Source organism: Macrotis lagotis, chromosome 1 (genome assembly GCF_037893015.1).
Source record: "Macrotis lagotis isolate mMagLag1 chromosome 1, bilby.v1.9.chrom.fasta, whole genome shotgun sequence".
Lineage (NCBI taxonomy): Eukaryota > Metazoa > Chordata > Mammalia > Peramelemorphia > Peramelidae > Macrotis > Macrotis lagotis.
In genome coordinates this window covers 507703064-507723938 of record NC_133658.1, presented here as the reverse complement: position 1 = coordinate 507723938, position 20875 = coordinate 507703064, and the positions used below count along the sequence as shown (strand labels likewise).

At 34.7% G+C, this 20875-nt stretch overlaps 1 pseudogene; it reads right to left on the bottom strand.

Annotated features, from left to right (window-relative positions):
* Positions 1-5207: 5207 nt before the first annotated feature.
* Positions 5208-5613, bottom strand: LOC141520752 (small ribosomal subunit protein eS17-like; annotated as a pseudogene).
* Positions 5614-20875: the final 15262 nt, after the last annotated feature.

The window sequence follows — 20875 nt, the reverse complement described above, 5'->3', positions numbered from 1 at the left end:
ATACAAATCATAAGAAATCACAGCAGTATCAGTGCATGTCCAAGCAGTTTTATTATCTGAGACTGGATTTGAACCCAGGTACTCCTGACTCCAAGGCCGGTGCTTTATCCACTATGACACTTAGCGGCCCCCCTCTTTTTTAAGGTTTTTTGTGTAAGGTAATGGGGTTAAGTACCTTGTCCAAGGTCACAACAGCTAGGTAATTAGTGTCTGAGACTGGATTTGAACTCAGGTCCTCCTGACTTCAGAGACAGTGCTCTATCTACTGTGCCACCTAGCTAAACCCAACTCCCTCTTAATTTTAGTGCCTTACCTTTTAATTATTTCTTATTTTCCCTGTATATAGTTTGTTTGATATATCATATATGTATCTGTATGTTTATATTTGTTTGTATGTTGTTGTCCCCATTAGATTGTAAGTTTCTTGAAGGCAAGGATCATTTTTAACCTTTTTTTATTCTTAGCTTTGAGTACAGTATCTGGCATGTAGGAGGCACTTAATAAATGTTTGTTGATTAGTTGACAATTGAGAGTGCCAATAGCATTAAAAAAAATCATTCCATTACCTTGGTGTGACCATTAGATCTTTGAGCAAGAGATGTAATCAGCCAGCTCTGGGAAGGAAAGACCCTTAGCATGGTCTAAGAAAGAAAGCCCAGAGCCTCATTATTTTATTTTGATATTTTAAGTTAAAAAAAAGTATAATGAAGAATTGAAGTAGACTCTCTCTTTCTGCCTCTTTCTCTTCCCCATCCATCTAACAGAAGAGGTTAAATAGGGATCATATGTTACATTTATTAGGCAGCGCCTCTCATCTCCTCACTATGGGAATTGTAGACATGATCTCTGACATCATGTCCCACTTGACATGTTCACAAGTGGGTTCAGGGTGTATCTGATGTATTTGTCGACTTGGTAATATATCCCAGAGATAAAACAAGGTCCTGATCCAGCAAATAACCATTTACCATATGAGTCAAAGAACAAAGACAATGTGTGAAGCAAAGATGGTGGAGGAGGTCATGGAGATACTTTAAATAGTATTATAATCAAGAGAGAAGAAAGAGATGGGTACCAAATTTCCAAGAGTGGTTCAAGAGAAATCATTCTAAAATTTAATTTAAGGAAGCAAATTTAGGTATGGAGAGCATTGGCCACCGAGAATAGTTTGACTTCTTTGGCACTTATCCCACAGCACCATCTTTTATGCTGGGAGGATGCAATGACAAAGCCCTCTCCTCCAGTTTGATGCCAAGCAGCTGTGAGCTGCAGTTGGCTTGGACACCTAGGAAAACATAATCAGCCTTTATAGGATTGGCATTGTATTTCCAAACCTATTAAAGGATGCCAAATAACATAATACTCAAGCAAGTCCAGAATTGGATACTTTTTTTTCTTTAACCAACAACAAGTAAATGGTACTTTTAAAGATATTTGGTCATAGACCTGCAATTTCTTACATAACAATCTTGTTTCCTATTCTAGACTGTAAGTTATTTGAGATTATTGATTATATCTTTTACTTCTATATCTTCTTCTAGAAAATGGAAAAATTAATATATAGGAATATCATTGAAGTATTTTTGGTCCTTGTCTCTGGTTCATTAATTCAGAGTCTTGTCATTAGAAGGGAACTTAGAGGAAGTTACTCCAATCTCCAAACCATTCCAAGAATTGGTACAACTTTTCTGACATGCACCAAGCTTTTTAATGACTCTTTCTTTTTCTACCATTCAGACTCTCTCACTCCAAATTTTTAGCTGAGTTATGGAACAAAATTCCTTTTGACTTAATAATTTTAACTCTTTTTAGCTCCTAGATTGATAGCTTGGGTTTAATTCAAATTGTCTAGAGAATTTGTTTGAGTAAAATTTCAAAGGAGTTTGGTTGAGCTCAGAGGAGGAGAGTCTTTTCACTTCCTGTAATGCCCCTTGCTTCCATGCAGATCAATTTGGAAGCAAGACTGAAAAATGGTTGAGTAGGGGCGGCTGAGTGGTGCAGTGGATACAGCACTGGCCCTGGAGTCAGGAATACCTGAGTTGCCTTGGGCAAGCCACTTTAACCCCATTGCCTTGCAAAAAACTAAAAATGAATGGTTGAGTAAAGTTAATTAAGATATGGCTTCTTTTATTCTTAATAATCAAAATTTGCTATGTTCTTTCCATTTACATTCTACAGTTTTTGCTCAAAACTTATTCATATTTGTATGCTCCATAGTTCTTTGGATATAATGGTTTGACTTTTGGGTGTAGCAATAATAATTTGAGCAATGTGTGTACTTTGTAATCTTCATGCCACTTCATGCTGTGAGACTTGATAAACTTAAAATAAATTCTGCAGAGAAGATCCACTTGAACCAGAAGAGATCTTCTCATTATTTTATTATTGTGGCTGACCATCTACTATCCTTCATTTTTGCAACCTATTTCCCTTTCTGGTTCTATATTTTCTCAATTTGTCTTTAATTCCACTTACCACATATGTTATTGGTAACAATTTACTTGGGCCCACCATATGTCATTTTTTTTATCTTTTATCTTTTGTCTTATTTATAGTTTTAATTCATATTGATAATGAAATCCCATGACTCACATGCATAACCATGATACTATTGGCATTTATCAGAGGCATGTCTCTAACACCAGTGCTCTCGGTTCAGATTAAATGTAATCCACCTGTGTAGTTGAATTAAGAGGAAATAGAAATGGATAAAATAGGAAGGCAAGCAAAGTTTGAAGGGAAAGGAGGACTGGAGAGGGGTGGGGAGCTAGGTGGGTAGAACACCAGTCTGGAGACAGGGGATCTGAGGTCAAACCTGATCTCAGATACTTACTAGTTGTGTGACTTTAGGCAAATAAATCACTTGACCTCAATTGCCTCTGCCCCCCCAAAAAAAATTGGAAGAGAAAGATTTTGAAAATCTTCAAATGCCAGAAGAGTTTATATTTGATCTTAGAAATAACGGAATAAAAGACTTGTCACCTGAGTCCTTCTACTACCTTTCTGTTTCTCAGTCTACTTTGGTGGCTCATGTTTCTTAATTGTGGGTTCTAAGGCTCTTTCATATGTCCCCCTTTCTTCTCTTTATTCCCCCTTTTTTGGTGACTTCATCAAACCCCATGGGTTTTATTATCAACTCTGTGACAGTGATTCCCAGATCTATATATTTAGACTGAAGCTGAGTCCCACATGTTGATCTATAGCACATTTTAAACTAGATGTCCCATAGACATATCAAACTCAGTTTATCTAAAATATAACTCATTACCTTTTACTCCAAACCCTTACTCTCTAAAATGCCTGAAAACTGTCAAGGTCACCACTCCCTTTCAGTAATTCTAGTATCCTCCACTTTTCACTCTTACTCAACTCACATAATCAATCAGTTTCCAATCTTGTCATTTCTATTTCTACAACTTTTCTCATATACATTCCTTAAACTTCATGTTCACATCCACCACTGTAGTTCACACTTGCATCAGCTTTTTCCCTGTTTGATGCTTTGCTACATTTCTCTCCACATTCTCTCCCCAACCTCCATATAGTTGCCAAAATGATTTTCCTTAAGTTGAAATGAGACCATGTCACTTCTCTACTCCATTTCTAACTGTAACAGCTCTTGTCTCTAGGATGATAAATAAACCCTATTGTTTAGCTTTTAAAACCTTTCACAACCCAACCTTTGATCATCTTTCCAATCTCCTTATATATTACTCCTTTCCCAACATTCTATGGCCCTAAGAACACTAGTTTTCTATCTGTTCCTCATACGCAGAACTCTCTCTATATCCTGAGCTGTGCTCTTATGGTGACCATTCCTGATGTTTGGAACATATTTCCTCCATCTCTCTCTCATAGTTGTTTTCTTTCTTCAAGTTACAGTTCAAGAACCAGCTTCTACATGAAAATTATCCAATTCCTCTCAGTTTCTCTCCTTCTCTATTCTCCCTCCCTATTTGGTATATATTTACATTTATTCTCATTAAATTTTATATACTTATAATATATTATATATATATTATATATAAGTATATATGTATGTATACATATATACTTATAATAGTACCTGTCTCTCTTGTTAGAATATAATCTAAGTGATTTCAGAATTATTTCATTCCTTGTATTTGCATTTCACAGGGTCTGACACAACACTTGATTAATGTTTATTGATTTAGTACTTGATATTATTGTTACCATGGTTATTTCCTACTTTGACTTGAGGCTATTAGTATAAACCTGGTTTGGGGAGACTCTTTTCAGAAGAAACTCTTGTATTAGATGTGCTTTATTAGAATTAGAATTCTTTTTCCTTGCTTGTGTGACAGAGTTCTCCTGAGGAGATTAAGAATCTTTTTTCTGCGTTGGCTTCAAGAAACCAACTGCTTGGGTCCCTGCAATTTAGAATGAGGAGATAGTCTAGAGAAAATCCAGAATAGAGCAATCAACATCATAAAAGGCTGAATATCCTTTGAAAATGTTTAGCCAGGGATATAATGAGAGAGGGCAGAGCATGACAATTGTCTTCCAGCATTTAAAGGGACATGATATTTTGAACCTACAGGAGTAGAATTAGGAACAATTGGTTGAAGTAATTAAAAAGCAAATTTTACAAAATAATTTTTTAAAAAAGAAAAATGAGGGCTTAGGAAAATAAATCTGGTGTTCTAGCATTTTAAGCACTTCCTCAGGAAATAGTGGGACCTCACTGGAGGTCCTCAAGTAAAAGCTGATCACTTTGGGGGCATTTTATAGGGTATGTTGGGGTATGTTCTTTTTAAGGTATAGATTAAACTCTATAACTTCTTAAGTCCCCCCTAGTTCTGAGATCCTTTGACTCCTGACTTTGCAAGTTGCAAATCATATAACTTTTGACAAAGTCACTCTATCCCTTTGAGCCTTTGTATCCTCATTGGTAAAAAGGAAGGAACTGGGAAGGTGAGAAAAACAAGAGAAGAGATGATCAACATAATTCCTTACAGCTCTAAATCTATGATTCTATGAAATTCCCACAATGTAACAAATTAATCTGTGGCACAAAGTTCCAAACATAACCTATTTATTGACAAGGTTAGCTGTTGTCAATAATAGAAGTCAATGGACCCTTGGTGACCAGAGACAACCAAGAACTGTTTTTGTTGTTGTTTCCATTTTCTCAATTTTAATTTTTTAGGGGGTTCCCAAGTTTATGGGAAAAGCAAAAGTAAATATTAAACAGCTCCTCTTGGAGTTTTGAAGTTCATACCAACCATGGGCTGGGTAACTTGCAGGTTAGACAAACTGCTGAAGTCCAGGAGTTTCAACATTTCTTTGGTATCAGGGTCCACTTCAATTATCTCCTAATCCAAAGCAGAGACTTCAGGCACATATATCTCTTCTTTCTCTTTCTTCTTCCTGCAATTTGATAGACATACCTCTCACAGGGCCTCTCTAGATCCACTTCATCAGATGAGTAACATATCCCACGATCTTGTTGCGGAGCTTCTTGCTGGGGATGGTGGTGATCTCCTTGCACACGCACTTGTTGGTGTGGAAGTCGTTGCCCAGGTGAGTGTAGTACTTTTTGATGATGACTCATGCCGCCTTCTTCATGGTCTTGGTTCGCACGCAACTCATGTTGGTTCTGGGTGGTGAAGATCAATTTTAATTTTTAAGGAATTATTTTCTTTGATAGAACTTTTGTACCTCCTTTTCTATTTGGCCAATTCTGCTTTTTAAAGGTATTCTTCTCAATGGTTTTTTGTGCTTTTTAAAAATTAGTCTGTTTTTTAAAGGTGATATTTTCTTTGGTATCTTTTTGTGTCTTCTTTACCAAGCTGTTTGACTCACTTTTTGTGATTGTCTTGCATAGCTTTTATTTCTCCTTCCAATTTTTCTTCTACCTCTCCTACTTGATTTTCAAAATTCTTTTTGACTCTTCCATGGCCTGAGACCAATTCATATTTTTCTTGGAGGCTTGGGATGTAGGAACTTTGACTTTGTTATCTTCCTTGTCATCATTGTAAGATGGTAAGAATTTTTCTTTTGGAGAGAATTTTTTTTTTGCTCATGTTCCCAGTCTGTTATTTGACTTTTAATTCTGTTATAGTAGCACTCTCCTTCCAGGCTAGAGGGCACCCTGTTCCAAACTTTGGGGACTTTGTGCAGTTTTCAGAGATATTTCTAGGGACCTGTAGGTTTTCAGTTCTTCCAAGGTGGTATAAACTAAGAAAAGACATTTATATTTACTCACAGACCAGAGTACAGCCTAGGAGAGAAGTTAAGTATTTTTTTCTTCCCTGGAACAGTGAAGAGGGTTCCCATTCCCCTGCTGCTGCAAGCTCTGTTGTGCTAGAGCTCCTCCTGGCCCTTGGACTGCCACCCAGGACTGTGACCCTCATCTCAGAATGAACAAAGACACAGAGTCCTGCCTCAATGATAGTAAAGAGACCCCTGTAATCTCCTTCTGACCAGTGGTCTCATCTCCAACTCTCTTTAGGCTTCTGCCTCTAGTTCTGCTCCTGAATTGCTAGGATTGGGTCTTCCCTGATGATGCTTGTATTGAACTTGTATTCAACTGTATTGAACTCTCACCCAAGTGCAACAGATCTTTCCTGCCAACCTTCTAACTTGTCTTTGGAGAGTCTAGGTTCCATATTCCTCCAAATTTTTAATGCCAAAACCAGAACTAGAACCCCATCTTGAGCTCTACTGCAGAGCTTTTTAATTATACACTACACCATGTTGTTAATAATAATTCTGATGATAATAATATTAGTATATTAATAGATAGTGATTTTAGGTATGCAAAGTACTTTTAAAATGCTATATCATTTTTACCTTTACAATAACCCTAGCAAGCAGGTGCCCTTATTATCTCCATTTTACAGAAGAGGAAACAGAGAGAGTTAAGAGACTTGCTTATAATCACACAGCTAGTAAGAGTCTGACCTGGACTCCAATACTTACTTCAAATCTAATGCTCTATTCACTGTACCGCCTAGATACCCCTTAAATTAACTTCATTAATTATTTAAAGCAATGGATACCTGGAATGATTCTCTATTGGATATAGTTAATCAAGGGCACTGTTCATTCATCTTGAAGGCATCCAAACAGAAAGGGACTTTGTAGTTTAATTCTTATTCTTTTAATTCTTATTCTAAACTCTCCAAGAATCAAACTCTTTCATTTTATCTTCATACTCCTAGTAACTAGCAAAATGCCTGAAACATAGGTGGTTCTTAATAACTGCTTATTGATAATTAAAATTTCTGTTGATTTCTTGACAGTGTTTCTTGTATTTTATTTTTGCTCCCTTTGGCTTTAGGCTCCCACTGTGGTGCTATCTAACAGGATCACTTTTCTCTGTCTCAATACTAACTATAAAGTAAAAATAATTGTACCTACCCTTTCCCACCCTTTCAAGGGTAAAGATTCATAGGCTCATTGATTTAGAGCTAAAAGATAATCTAATCCAACCCTGTCATATTTCAAATGAGGAAACAGATCCAGAAAGTATAAGTGACTTGTCCAAGGTCACACATTGCAAATGACAGAATCAGATTACATCATTGGTCTTTTGACTGTAGATCCAGTACTCTTTCCATTGTAATAGGTTGAATATGTATGTCACTATTGTTTCACTGAACAGAAGAGGTTCTGCATAGCAACTGAACATCAACATTAAGGTTGTTTACCTGGGATTGAACTACTGCCACAAAGCAATCTAGATGAATTCCCATGTATTACCAGAAAATTAGAGTTTCCAGATCACTGTTGCTTCCTTTATGTATTCTAAACGTGTCAGGACTGCAAATTATCCCACAGGTCTCACTGATTGAGGGATTAAGATCTTAACAAAATTGTGAAGCGTCTACTATAATGAGCAAACAGAAGAACCTATACTGTGAAAGACTACAGTAAAGATTTTGTGTCTGCATTAAGACACCCATCTTCTTCTGAATGAAGATTAGGTTCAACAATGTACTTTTCTCCCCTTAAGTGCACATCTCAGAAACCACAGAGCCTCCACAAAAGTAAGGATTTAGGAAAATAAATCTGGTGTTCTAGCAGTCATTAGTAGATTTGCACTGTCTTAGCTGTGGGTGCTGATACTAAAGGGTTACAGGGAAAAGAAAGAAAACTAGATTTTTTACGTTTAACTTTTATTTTATTTTCTGAATTATATGTAAACAAACATTTTTAAAAAGATTTTATTTATTTTGAGTTCTACAATTTCCCCCCCAATCTTAATTCCCTCCCCCACCCCCCACAGAAGGCAATTTGCTAGTCTTTACATTGCTTCCATGGTATACATTGATCCAAATTGAATGTGATGAGAGAGAAACTATATCCTTAAGTAAGACACATAAAGTATAAGAGATAGCAAGATCAGATAATAAGATATCAGGTTTTTTTTTTAATAAATTAAAGGTAATAGTCCTTGGTCTTTGTTCAAACTCCACAGATCTTTCTCTGGATACAGATGGTATTCTACATTGCAGGCAGCCCAAATTGTCACTGATTGCTGCACCGATAGAATGAGCAAGTCCATCAAGGTTGATCATGGCCTCCATGTTGTTGTTAAAGTGTACAATGTTTTTCTGGTTCTGCTCATCTCACTCAGCATCAGTTCATGGAAATCCCTCCAGGTTTCCCTGAAATCCCATCCCTCCTGGTTTCTAATAGAACAATAGTGTTCCATGACATACATATACCACAGTTTGCTAAGCCAATCCTCAACTGAAGGACATTTACTTGATTTCCAATTCATCACAAACAGGGCCACTATGAATATTTTTGTACAAGTGATGTTTTTACCCTTTTTCATCATCTCTTCAGGGTATAGACCCAGTAGTGGTATTGCTGGGTCAAAAGGTATGCTCATTTTTGTTGCCCTTTGGGCATAGTTCCAAATTTCTCTCCAGAAAGGTTGGATGAGTCTACAGCTCTACCAACAATGTAATAGGGTCCCAGATTTCCCCACAACCCTTCCAACAATGATCATTATCTGTTCTAGTCATATTGGCCAGTCCGAGAGGTGTGAGGTGGTATGTCAGAAAAGATTTAATTTGCATTTCTCTGATAAGTAATTATTTAGAGCAATTTTTCATATGACTATGGATTGTTTTGATTTCCTCATTTGTAAATTCCCTTTGCATATCCTTTGACCATTTGTCAATTGGGGAATGGCTTTTTTTAAAAATTTGACTCAGTGTTACAATCAACAAATAGTTATTATTGCTATGTATAGACCCTATTATTAGGCCTTGGAATATAAACACAAAAGCAAGTTCCTTGCCCTCAAGGAGCTCCACAGAAAATAACATGGATAAATATATACATACACACACACACACACACACACACACACACACACACACACACACACACATATATATACACATAAAATCAAGTTACTTGCAAGATACATAGAAAGCAAATATGATTTTAACTTGGAGGGGGATGCACTAGTAGCTGGTAAAAAGGAAAAGTGTTTGCCAAAGTGACACAAGTTTAATATTGTAGGAAACCAGAAGGTTTCCAAGAGGTGGAAGTGAATCTAAATTAAGTGGACCTAATACTTTATAAAATCTTTATGAATATATCAATACACACTGAAAAGATCTTTGATAAAACCTGGCACCAGTTTTTTCTTTATTATTTTCTTTTATTTTTCTAATTGTATGCAAAGATAGCTTTTTACCATTCATCCATTTTTTTTGCAAGGCAAATGGGGTTAAGTGGCTTGCCCAAGGCCACACAGCTAGGTAATTATTAAGTGTCTGAAGCCGGATTTGAACTCAGGTACTCCTGACTCCAGGGCTGGTACTTTATCCACTGTGCCACCTAGCCACCCCTCATTCATCCATTTTTCACATTTGAGTTCCATGTTTTCATACCTCCTTCCCTTCCTTTACCCCTCCCCATGGTGACAATCTGATAAAAGTTGTGTATGTACAATCATGCTTAACATTTTTCCATATTAGTCATGTTGTGAAAGAGGAATTAGAACAAGAGGGGAAACCCATGGAAAAGAAAGAAAAAACATAAAAGAAGTTTTAAAAAGAGAACGCATAGTTCTTTCTCCAGATGGGGATGGCATTTTCTATAACAGGTCTCTCAGTATTGTGCTTGATCATTGAATTGTTGAGAGGATCTGTGTCCATCATAGTCGATCGTCTTACAATGTCGTTAATGTGTACAATGTTCTCTTGGTTCTGCTCACTTCACTCAGCATCATTTTATGCAAGTCTTTCCATGTTTTTCTAAAGTCTGGCCATTCATGATTTCTTATAGAACAATAGTACTTCATAACCTTCATATGCCATAAATTGTTCAGCCATTCCCCAATTGATGGGCATTCCTTCAATTTCCAATTCTTTGCCACTATAAAAAGAGCTGCTTTAAATATTTTTTGTACATGTGGGACTTTTCGCGTTTTTATGGTCTCCTTAGTATACAGACCTAGTAATAATATTGCTGGGTCAAAGGGTATGTATAGTTTTATTGTCCTTTGAGTATAGTTCCAAATTACTCTCCAGAATAGTTGGATGAGTCTGGCACCAGTTTTAATTAAAAAAACTCTAGAAAGTTTAGGAATAAGTGTGCCTTTCCTAAATCTAGTAAGTATTATGTATCTAAATCCAAGAGCAAATACAATATTGCCTCAGTATCAAATAGAAAATGTTTGGCTTTTAAAGTTTTTCTGTAACCTGGCCCTTTCCCACATTTATAGCTTGCTTATATTTCTTCACATACTGTATGTTGTTGTGACAGTAGTCTACTTAGACTTCTTCTCACAAGACTTTTCATATCTCAATTCATTTTCACTGGCTCATACCTTGAATGTTATCCCTCTTCATATCTGCTTCTGGGTTGCCAAGTTAAAATTCTATTTTCTACACAAAGTTTTTCTGTATGTCCATAATTGTTCGAGACTGTTGTGTGTGGGAATACTGTAAATCTTCATCACCTGGTGCCCTTGAGCAACATTGTTTTACTAAGTGCCATGAGAGTGGGAGTGGATTAGGGACTGGGGAGGATATTTAAGCACTTGTATTTTGATAAATATATGGAGACCTTGGTGTACAAAGGGAGAACTTGTCTTCTTTGTCTCCAGCCCTTTCCACATTCTCCTGGGGAAAGATAAGGGAATCCAGAAGGGACTCAATACATGGCGTCCAGGAACATGAAAGTGAAGTTATCTGAGTGAAGTCTGGGTTAAGGACCAGCAGATACAAGCAAGAGGAACCAGGCAACATCCTGGAGCAGAGGACTTCAGAGAAAGCAACAGATTGATTTGTTACCAGGGGGCCGATTTTAAGTTGGAACAGAGGAGTAAAGTGAAAGTGAGAAGACAGATAAATATTTATCATTGAGGAATCAGCAGAAAGTGGAGTCTCTGCAGCCTGATTGCACTATGTCCCTTAAGCGTGACCCAAACCCCTGAATCTATAGTCAGCTTCAGAGACTTCTTGTCACTGATGCAGACTCTGAGACAAATTTCACTCCAGAACCCACAATGAGTTTCACTTTCCAGCCTACAGCCGGGGGCAACTGGACAGTTGCTCCAGCACCAGAGGGCTATGAATTGAACACTAACTGCACTTCCCGTGTTGAGAGCAAATATGTCACATGCTATGGGACAGTTTGTAATGGTGTTGACTACTGTTTAGAAAAATTGTACTATTGTCAACAATTCAAGTAATTTCAAATGTTTTCTCTCATTCTTTGTTGCCCCCACCTTCTACAGAGGGAAGCAGAGGGAGAAGGGAAATCTTCCTTTTTGGAACTTTGAAACTCAAGCCTATGTCTCCAAAAACTTATTCTAGAAATCAAGGGATCCCCATGCCTTTTTCCTGGTTTGGGGAGGAGGGGGGGTGGGTTGAGCAATAGGCTATTGATTGGGAAGCTTTGTGGTTCAATTAGTTAAAAGAAAAGGAGAAGAAGACTTTTTTGTGGGACAGGGAAATTTAGATTTTTGTCTTTCGAATGAAGACTGTGCCTAATGGCTTATATTTCTGTTGACTGGTCTTAATTGGTTATCTGTGTATATATGTGCATTTAAAAATCTATAGGACATTTTATATCTTTCTACTGGCCTGGAGAGGTGGTAAAATGTTTCTATATTTTGAGAACTGATACTGGCCAGGTTATCAGTCTCAGCTTGGTAAATGTGATACAAGAGAATTGTTTGCTGTTTTTGTGTTAGTGTCTAAACTCTGAAATAGTTAGGTAAAGATAAATGTTACTTTTTTTAGTTTGGGTTTTGAATTTGATTGCTTTGAAAGGCTTTTTGATGACAAAAGAAAAAAACTTTGTAATCTTTGTAAGTTGGGGATAAAATGTATTTCAAGGAATTTGGGAATATTAGTTTTTATTATTGTTTAATTGATTATATATATATACACTGTTTTTGTACTTTTGTTTACAACATATATGACATTCATTATGTAATAATTTTATTTCAAAAAAAGACAAGAAGGGGTATATATTAGGGACTGTTGTGTGTGAGAATACTGTAAATCTTCATTACCTGGTGCCCTTGAGCACAAGAATGTCATTTTACTAAGTGTCATGAGAGTGGGAGTGGATTAGGGACTGGGGAGGATATTTAAGGACTTGTATTTTGATAAATAAATGGAGACCTTGGTGTACAAAGGGAAAACTTTTCTTTCTTGTCTCCTGCTCCTTCATCACTCTTCTGGAAAAAAAGATAAGGGAGTCTGGAAGGGACTCAACACATAATGCTATTAATTTCCCATTGAAATTATAGCTAATCTCAAAATTATTCTGTATAGATTTTATTTGTACTTACTTTCACATTCTCCCTCATTAGATTGCAAACTTATATTCTAGCAAGACAAAAATGCATGAATGCATATGAATGATAGGCAACATATATATATATATATATGTGTGTGTGTGTGTGTGTGTGTGTGTGTGTGTGTGTGTGTGTGTGTGTGTATGTGTGTATCAATGCATAGTCAGGTTGTTCTGCTAAACAAAATATGTCATATCTGTTTCATTTTGAGTTTATCTGTTTTTCTTCCAATTTCATTTCTAAAGACCTTTGAAATGATTTGTCTTGAGTCTTATGATAGACTTCTGATTCATTTCTCCTTCCATTGTTTTTTACTGTTTTATAAAGAGATACTTTAAAAAAAATTCCTATCCTTCATTGTCTTATTTAATGTTTTTCAAGTGAGGCTTTACACTACACAAAGTGCTGCCCTTGGCTACCATTTCTCTTTGACAAGAAGTGATTGAAGCAGTTTCAAAGCTGTTTTAACCTTCTTGTTCCAGGAATAATTTTGCATTGATTTATTGCATTGATTTAAACTTAACTAAAAATGATAACAAAAGTCCTTGTCTTTACTTTTATCTAGTTTCCATTTTGTCAGGAGATTGTCTAAACAGGACTGACTGGACTTTCTGTAATCCTTTAGTTTTTCCTTCTCATATTTATTCTTGAATTCTAATTTCATGCCTGTTTTGTAATACATACCTAATTAACAGATGATTCCCTCTTCAGTTACCAATTTTCTTTCTGTTAAGATTTCATTTTCTGTGATACTATTCAGTGCTTGTCATGTTCAGTGTCCTCAACCTCCTCCTTTTTTAAAGAATGTATTGATGATATAAAGGAATGAGTTTTCTGGATAACTTACAAGCTTTTTGACATCTTTAGATTCTTAATCTCAAACTGTATTTGCTAACATTTTCCTTATCTTAACCTATGTCTATCTTTCCTTAGAAGCCATTGAGCATTAAGGTGTTTATTGAGAATAGAGCAGGTTCTTGACCTGTTTTGTGTCACAGATCCCCTTGAAAGTCTGATGAATTTTATGGACTTCTCAGAATAATGCATAAAATAAGTAGGAGTTTAAATTAAAATTAATAATTTCATTGCAATAATTATCATAACAGTGAGAAAACAAGTTCTCAGGTATCTGGTTAAGAAACTTTGATTTATAGGATCTTGTCACATTCTTTGTAGAATGTCTTTGCTTCTTCTTTTCTGCAGCAAATGTTGACACATGGTATAAAATTATTTTCATGGTTTTCTTTAGTATATATTCATTAAAATACTGGAAGATGAGGTGACCAAGTGATCCATGTTGATGGAATTTAAATTCATTAAGATCAGATACTGTTTCATTTTTCTCTTGCATCCATCCTCAGCACCTAAGGTAATATCTGACACATGGTGGGTGCTTAATAAATACTAGTTGATTGACTGATGAAAGCTCTTTTATTTATTTATTGGAAGACAATTTCTTAGTATTTCCATTAATTCTTAACTTCTGTATCTGTTGTGTAGAAATTTATAAAGAAAATATCAATATGAATAATAATCATTACTGAAATCATATTATTAGTAAATTTAGAAGATTAAATAATTTTTACATTCTATAGAAATTTTTGGGTGGATTTCTTTTTCTATTGATAGGTTTCTCTGTCAGTATACTATCCATCAAAAATGAGTGTTTTACCATTTACTCCCTAAATTTCTTTTTATTCTTTTTTCATAGGAGTTAGCATTTCTCTTATTTAACCACTTCTCTTATCCTGGGTACATTAATTTTGTCCTAACACTCCTATTATAATATCAAATAATACTTGTGATAATAAACAACTATATTTCATTCATAATCTTATTGGAAAGACCTCTAGCTTATTGACATGATATCTAATTACTTTAGTTTTAGTTAGATATTATTGACTATTTTAAGAAAAGGTTCCCTTTTTCATTTGTAATCTGATACTCTCTGGACATATCCAGTCCTATCATGGAGATGTCTTTGAGGAGTCTTTTGAGCATTCTTGGTTTGTGGTACTCACTAAAGTCTCATACCATGTAAGTGGGAGGGGTCTCCTTTGATTTGGCTGTATTTCATTCCCTCTTTTTGCAGCTGACTCTTTTCTGTTCTTTTTGATGATCTACTCTCAGCTTAGTTGCCATGAACTGAACTAAACACTGTCCTGCTTTTTTGCCCACTCCAGTCCAAGGTGGGGGAGTGGAGTAAGCCAACCTTGGCATAAAAACTCTGAGAAGCCAGGGTGCCTAGAACTAGAGTCTAAGGGGCATTTTGGACTTAGAACTGGTATTGGGCTCTATAGAAACCAATCTAGGCTATGAACCTAACCCTTTTCTCTTCCCCCAAAGACTGGTAGATTATCCCTCCTACATGCTGAAGGAGTCAATTAACTAAAGTCAACATTTCTGTGTAAAAGTTAAATTTGACTATTTGTAGTGATATGGATCTGAGTGCAGGGGGAACACCATTGGTGGGGGTTGAAAGAAAGTCTAAATACCTCAAATTCCCTTAAAGGTATCAAGGACCCCAAAGAAGAATGAAATCTAACATACCTGGCCCACCAGGCAGAGAGGACTTCTAATATACATATTTTATAGCAATTTTTCTTGTAACTATTGGTCTAATAATTTTGTTTTTCTTATTCTTGTTATGTATATGATCTATTATGTTAATAGTTTACTAATGGTATGTGATCATCATGAACAATATTTTCAATATATTACATATACATTATTCAATATTTTTAGTTCATATTTAGTGGGGACAATGAACTACTGTTTTTTTATCTGTTTTATCTCTCTCTGTGTTAATTCCCAAGATCATATTTGTTTCACAGAAGCAATTTGGTGGGAACCCTTCTTTTCTTATTTTTGCAAATAGTTGTATAAACTTTGAGCTAATTGCCATTTTTTTAAATCTATGATAGAATTCATTTGGAAATACAGTTAGTTCTGGGTATTTTTTCCTACTGGAATTTCTTTATGACAACTAACTTCTTTGTCATCCTCATTTCTTCTGCTGTCTGTGTATTTTATATATAAATATTATATATAAATATAATTATAATTATATATTAATATATAATTATATATAATATATAATTATATATAAATACTGTGTATAAATATAATTATATGTAAATATTCATCCAATTCATTTAAGCTTCTAGTTTTATTGGCATGTAGTTGGACAACATAGTTTTTTTTAATAATTCCTTACTTCTTCAATTATTGTACATCCTCCTTTTGCATTTTAACAACTATTTAATTTTCTTTTCTTTTAAAAATCAGATTAGTTATCAATTTATCAAGCATATTATTTTTTAAAACAGCTTATGTTTTGCTTTCAATTTTGTCTTCCTAGCATTTTCAGTATTTGTTTTTGTGATGAATTTTTAAAAGTGTCTCTTTTTTTGCATTGATGGGTGGTTTTTGTTATTATTGATAGTGTTTAGAGATATATACCTCAGTATTGTTTTGTCTTCTTTCCAAAAGTTTATGTGTTTTCATGGCCATTTGTATTGATGAAATCAGTACCTATTGTTTCTATGATCTGTCCTCGAATTCTCTAATTCCTTGGGATTACATTATTTTGGCTCTAATTTAAAATACTTTATTTAAATACTGTTCATTGATATTAATTTTTATTATGCTTTGGTAAAAAAGTGTTAAATATTTCTAGTTTTGCTTTAGCACATGGACAATTATTTCAAGGATGTTATGTATAATAAAGAAATAATTATGATTTTTTTCCTGTTCACATTCAGTAATCACCATAAAGCTACAATTCTTTTCAGAATCTTAAATCCTTTCTTATTTAAATTTTTGTTAAATTTGTCTAGGTTTGAAAGGGTCAAATCTAGTTTCAACTACTATAAATTGAGTATTTTTCTCTATAACTAAATTAGCTTAGTACTTAGATGCTATGCCATTTATTTCATGTGTATTTCATATTGTTTAATAGTCCATCATGTATTTTAGCATAATGTGACTTTCACTGTTTATCTCTTTTAACCATACCCATTTTAGTGCTGACTTATGTGAAATGATGATTGTTACCTCTTCTTTTTATTAATTTTTGCTGAAGAGAAGTATCTATCTCTATCACCTCCTTTTTAATTATATGTGAATTTTATGACTAAAATGTGTTTATTGTAAACAATATAGTGCTGTTTTCTTCTTTCTGATACATTCTGCTATCAAATTGTTTCACACATTTGTATTACTGGTATTTAATTGTGCCTTTATCTTCACTATCCCTTTCAGAATTTGTCCTCTTTTTGTCCTTTTCTCCGTTCTTTACAAAAAAAGAAAGTATTCAGAGATTAGGAATATGATCAACATAGCCATAAATAGCTTAATGTAGGAGCTGGTGCTTTGAGATGAGCTTTTAAGCAAACTAGGAATTCCAAGAGGCAGAGGTGAGGAAAGGCTGTTTTCTAGGCAGGAAGGACAACCTGTATCAAGGCAAATGTTGGAAAATGGAGTTTTTTGTGTGTGCACAGAAGAGCAAGAAATTCGGCTTGACTGAATCATAAAGTGCTTGCAGGAGAGTAATGTATAACAAATCTGAAAAGGTAGATAGAAGTCAGGTTAAGAAGTGTTTTAAATGACAACCACAGGAGTTTCTGTGGGATCTTTGAGGATTAAAGAACCCTGAACTTATTAAGAATGGAAGTGACATTATTTGAACTATGCTTTAGGAATATCACTTTGGTAGGTATGTAAAGAATAGACTGGAACAGAGAGAGAGAGAGAGAGAGAGAGAGAGAGAGAGAGAGAGAGAGAGAGAGAGAGAGAGAGAGAGAGACAGAGACAGAGAGAGAGAGAGAGAGAGACAGAGAGAGAGAGAGAACAGGAAGACCACTTATTAGGAGGCTTATCTAATAATCTAGGCAAGAGATAATATGGAACTCAACTGGGATAGAAGTTGTGTGGTTGGAAAGAAGGGAACAAATGTGAAAGATCTGAAAGGGAACAAATGTAAATAGAATTGACAAGACTTGTTGCCTGAATTAATATATTGGACAAAGGAAAATGAGGAATTGATGAATAGGAAGAGGTAGTCTTTTTTTTTTAGGTTTTTGCAAGGCAAATGGGGTTAAGTGGCTTGCCCAAGGCCACACAGCTAGGTAATTATTAAGTGTCTGAGACTGAATTTGAACCCAGGTATTCCTGACTCCAAGGCCGGTGCTACCTAGCCGCCCCAAGAGGTAGTCTTTTAAAGGAAAAATAATGATTTCTATTCAGAGCTTCTGAATCTGGCAGGCTGATGACATATCTATTTTAAAATGCCTAGTTGGAAGCAATTAATGCAGGGCTGGAGCTCAGGAGAAAGACCAGGGATGGATTTATACAAAGTACCCAAAAGTCTTAGTAAACTTAAACTATTAAAAGCCTCGATAAAACTTTAAAATTTAAAAGCTTTAAAACCACATTAAGACTTTGTAAAAGTAGCACTGCTACATCAGAAATCATACCTGAATTCAAATCTAGTCTCAAACACTTAGTAACTGTATGACCTTGGACAAATCACTTAACCTGTCTTTGCTTCAGTTCCTTCTTGTATATGGATAATAATATGACCTATCTCCCAAAATTGTTATAAAGATCAAAAGAGATATTTGTAAATGCTTAGTAATGTCTAGCACATCAGAGGCTAATAGATACCATATAAATATTAGTTTTTATTATATCTTATAGACATCTGTGGAAATTATGAGATCACCAAGGAAGTGTAAAGATATAAGAAAGAAAGACCCAGAGCAGAGACTTGGGGCATACCTCTGCTTTTGGATTGGGATACAGATGATATTCTAAACATTGAATGGATGTTATTTCAACAAACTGAGACCTGGGAAAGACCTTGACTTAAAAAGGCCAAGGCCTTCTACTGCATCCAGGGTCATCTTCAGATGTCCTGATCTATATCTTGACACCAGACCCAGATGGTTCTGGAGAAGAGAGTGAGGTTAGTGACTTTGCACAGCCCTCCTTTGTTTAAATCCAATTCACTTACAAGTCATGGTATCTCCTTCTTGATGTCACAGTCCTCTTTGAGAACAAAGGAAAAACTACAACAATAGCAACAACTAAGAAGGGATCAGACAGACAAGAGTGAATACTAAGTTAGAAAATTGTTGTGAAAACCCAGACAGGAAAGAATATCCAAGAGAGTGTGGTCAATACTGCCAAATGCTACAGATAAGTCAAGAAATCTGAGGATGAAGAAAAGAACATAGTAATTGGCAAATGGAGGAGTCAGTTAAATGATGAAGTCTAAAGCCTAGTTCCAAGGGACTGAGAAGTACACATGAAATATGCAACAACAACATCTTCAAATATCTTTTTCTAGGTGTTTGGCTGTGAAAGGAGCAGAGAAATAAGATAATGACTTGGGAGATCTACCAAGTGTGTGCCTAAAATACCATAGTTCAGGAGTACTAAATTGTTTTTTGAAGAAATAAAAATTTAAGTGAACCCTGGGTCACCACCTCCTTAAATATCCTCTTAGTTAACTGCTGTTCTTTCTCTTGAAGGAAATCGTCTACCAGAAAATCCTTGTAGAGTTCTTTTGCTTTACCAGGTTACCAAATGGGGTTATATCTGCCTACATTCAACAGAAAGTATAATGTATAAATAATTATTCATAAGATTTAATTTTCAAGAACCTCTACCTCTAGGCATGAAATCTACTTTGTTGCTAAATCACATCATTAAGTAAACATTAAAATTGTCTTCAGGCTTTGGATAAATATTTATCATAACTTAACTTATTTACTATAATAAAGAAGATAGGGAAAAGTGAATGCCTGAATAAGTGATAAGCATAGTTAATTCCATCAGAGATGCCAACAGAAAATACAATCAACTTAGGTTTCATTTTAAGTTTCATTTCTCTTCCTGTTGAATAGGCCATCTCTTCCTGTTGAATAGGCCAATGGAACAAAGGGGTAATACTCAAAGTCCTTAATAATCAAAAGAGTGAAAAATTTTCTTTTCTTTTAGCTTATGCTTATTTCCTTATTTTATTTTTAGTCTCCTTTTACTATTGTTAGTTCTTCTATTACTATATCAAATAGTAGTGGAGATAGTGAACATCTTGCTTAACCCCTCATTTTTTGATTAAGACCTCCAGCTTATTGTCATCACACATAATGCTGTCACTTGATTTTTTATACAGATACTATTTACTATATTAAGTAAATGTCTGTTTATTCCTATGAGTTTTTTTGCTGTTTTTTTACAAAAATAAGTGTTATATCTTGTCAAAAGGTTGTTTTTTGTATCTTTTGATGTTGAGAATTCAAAAATTAATATGATCAATTATGTTTATATTTTTCCTTAAAGCAAAATTAATTTTCTGGTATGAATTCCACTTAGTGTAGATTTGCAATATGTTTTATTACTCAAGTCTTTTGCTAATATTTAATTTAAAATTTTTGCTTTAATATTTTGTAGGTTTATTAGCCTGTACTTTTCTTTCTCTGTTTTGTCTCTACCTGGTTTAGTTAACAAGACCATTTTTGTAACATAAAAGGAATTTAGTATATTTCCTTATTTCCTATTTTTGCAATAATTTTATGTAAAATAAGAATTAATTGTTCTTTCAACATTTTATAGAATTCTCTTTTTTGACAATCCTAGGAAGTTTTTTCTTTTAGAGTTCATTTATGCTTTATTCAGTTTCTTTTTTTCAATCTATATTACTTAAATTCTTTATTTCTTGTTCTATTAATTAAGGAATTCTATATTTTTTTGTAAATATTCATCCAGTTCATTGAAATTGTCAACTTGGCACATAATTGTGCAAAATAATTTATAAAAATTTTCTTATTGCTTCTTAATATGTTCTAAATTTTTCTTTTTAATTTAAGATGCTAGTTTTTTGATTTTCCTTTCAATTTTAAAAAATAAACTAGTTGTTGACTTACTTATTTGAGTGCTTTTTCTTTAAAAACAGTCTTCAAGGGGCAGTTAGGTGGCACAGTGTATAGAGCACTGGCCCTGGGGTCAGGAGGACCTGAGTTCAAATGTGATCTCAGACAGTTAATAATTACCTATCTGTGTGGC